Below are 2,893 nucleotides of genomic sequence, written 5' to 3' on the forward strand. Positions count from 1 at the left end.
GAGGCTTTCTACTCCCGTAAAGATTTACACCCTCGGAAACCCTGTACAGGGTCGCTATGGGTCGGAACCGACTCGACGGCACTTAACAACAACTAACAACAACAAGAATGAATGGAAGAATGTAATCTATTTTTAACAATTTTAAGATTTTAAAATTTTTTGCTACTTAAAAAGATGAGATGTTAGTCATTTGAAAAAACACATGGCTAGACTCAGGGAGCCACCGCGGGAATGGGGTGTACACGCGCCTGCTGGCCCTCTACAGCGGGAGAAAGCCGGGATTCCGGGATCCGGGTCCGGAAAGCCGGCTCCGGCGCCCCCAGGCCAGGGAAAAGGGCCGTGGGAGGGGTGCGGGTCACCATCAGAACCCGGGAAACGGGGAGCCCAGCAATGGGGGTACGATCGGGGTGGGCCCTGGTTTAGGAAGCGCAGCCCGGGGAGGGTCCGCGGGCCGGGGCAGCGCCGGGGAATGAGGGGGCTCACCAGGCACGCGACACTTCGGAGGAGGCCATGGTCCCGGGCGGGAGCAGACCAGAAGGCGCGACCACGGTCTCAATCCGAAGCACCCCGAGAACAGGAGGGCGGGGCCAGCGGGAAGGAGGGAGGGGAGCTAACCAGCAACTTGAGAACACCCCTCAAGCGAGCGCACAGGGCCGGGCCCTGGACTGGGCAGGCGGCCGCCAGCGGGCGCGCGAGGAGCGGGGGCCTGTGGGCTCCAACCCTGCGCCAGATGAGGGTCAACCCGCTCCTCAGTATGGAGCATGGAAGAGGTCAAGCCTAGAGGCCACGGGGACACACGGGTGCGAGCCACGAAACTCTCCAAATCAGTTAGTGCACTTGAGGAGTGACTGTGGGGCCTCCATGTTTTAAAGAATGAAAACATTGGGGGGGGGGGGGGCGCGACAGGGAGAAAGCACAAGATGAGCAAACCCGGCACTGCGCCCCGCCCGCCTTGGACTCCAGAGAGCAGTGATTGCAGGCCAGCCACGGAGACCTGAAGTGGGGTGGGGGTGGGGCCTCGGACTCGGGGCGGGCGGCGGGGGCGTGTCCGCGGCGGGTGTAGTGGAAGCGGCTGGCTGCATTCTCCTTCTGCAGACTCAGACCCAAACTGTGGGGTGGAGGGCGGGTCATGGGGGAGTCAGTGCCCGGCGGACACCCAGCCTCTCGAAGGGGAGCCGAAGTCCCTGTGGCCGAGATGGGGACTGGATGAGCCGCCCGCCAGCCTGAGCAGAGCCGAGGATGGAGGGGATGGCGGAGCTGAGCCTGGGGGTGGTGCTGCGCTTCCCCGCCCTGCACGGGTACCAAGCCTTTAATGCCGAGCTGCTGGAGCACTTCAAGGGCGCTCTGGGCGACGAGCCCGAACGGCGAGCCTGAACTGCGGGCCCGCGCCCGCGAGCACTTCAAGCAGCTGGTCAACGCCGTGGCCACGGTCCGCACCGACCCCGCCGGCGGCGCCAAGTACCTGCACCTCAAGAAGAAGTTCAGCGCGGGGCTCCAGCCGCCCGCAGCCGGCCCGCCGCGCCCTCCCAGCACCCAAAGGGAGCCTGGAGTCAGGCCGGAGCGGCCGCCCCCCACCCACCCAGCGACGCCGGCGCCCTTCCTGCGGCCCCGCCCCAGATCGTGGTGAGCTCGGAGCCCGAGCTCGGCGGTGACGCTTCGGAGACCCCCGAGGACCCTGCCCCGCTGGGAGAGAGCGAGCCCGCCGAGCAGCTTCAGGAGCAACCGCTCCGCTCTGGGCAGGTGTCCGGACTCGGTCGGAAGACCTCACGACCCACCGTGCAGCCCCTGCCCCGGGCATCGCCACCAACGCCGGCTGGGAGCTAGAGCCCCCGGCCCCCGACTGGGAGGAGGCGGATGGGGGCTGCTCTCTCGGGGGCGCCACCACCCCGAGGTCCGGCCGCAAGAACTTCCGAGACCTGGTGATGGGCAGTTCCCTGCAGCTGAAGAGGGGCTTCTTCCCTGGGGCAGCAGCCCGGGGGGCTCCTCTGGCGGAGGGCGCGACAGAGGTGGCGGGGACTCGGACAGCGCCTCCCTGCCTTCGTCGTCTGCGGAGGAAGAGAGCTGCGGCGGGGGTTCCGTAACGCTGGACCCGCTGGATCACGCTTGCTTGGATGCGGTCTGCCTCAGACGGCCGCTCCGACAGCCTGGAGGGGTTCCTGGCCTGCAAGCCCAGCCTGCTGGCCAAATGGGACTTCATCACCGGCTTCACCTGCCTGCACTGGGCCGCCAAGCATGGCAAGCAGGAGCTCCTGGCTATGCTGGTGAACTTCGCCAACAAACACCAGCTGCAGGTGAACATCAACGCCAGGACCAGCGGAGGCTACACCGCCCTGCACCTGGCTGCCATGCACGGGCACGTGGAGGTGGTGAAGCTGCTGGTAGGGGCCTACAACGCCAACGTCAAGGACTACAGTGGGAAGAAGGCCTCACAGTACCTCCATCAGAGCATCGCCTAGGAGATCAAGAACCTGGTGGGGGCCTGGGAGGAGGGCGATGCGGAGAGCACAGACGGCAGTGGGGGTGGGCGCTGGAGGCTCTCCAAGGTGCTGCCTTCCCATCTCATCACCTCTAAACTCTCACACGCGCAGGAGGTGGGAGGGGACCACCATCACTCCCACCACCACCACTCTCACCACCAAACTGAGGCATGGAGCGGAGGCAAAGCGAAGGATTCAGGTCGCAAAGCCTCAGGCAGCTCGAGTGGGCGGTTAAAACCCAGACTCAACAAAATCCGCTTTCGAACCCAGATCATCCACACCACGCTTTCGTTCAGGGACCTGGAGGAGGAAGAGGAATGATCTCTTACAAGCCAACTCCAACGTGTTTGGGTAAAAAAGACTTTTTGTTTTAGAAAATCATAAGGCTAATTTGTCTGCAGGACTAGAAATCGAGG

General features: G+C 64.3%; 1 pseudogene; it reads left to right on the forward strand.

Moving 5' to 3' along the window:
• Positions 1 to 1,248: 1,248 nt before the first annotated feature.
• Positions 1,249 to 2,798, forward strand: LOC102815445 (annotated as a pseudogene).
• The last annotated feature ends 95 nt before the right edge of the window (positions 2,799 to 2,893 follow it).

The sequence above is a fragment of the Chrysochloris asiatica genome, unplaced genomic scaffold (genome assembly GCF_000296735.1).
Source record: "Chrysochloris asiatica unplaced genomic scaffold, ChrAsi1.0 scaffold00451, whole genome shotgun sequence".
In the NCBI taxonomy this organism is placed as follows: domain Eukaryota; kingdom Metazoa; phylum Chordata; class Mammalia; order Afrosoricida; family Chrysochloridae; genus Chrysochloris; species Chrysochloris asiatica.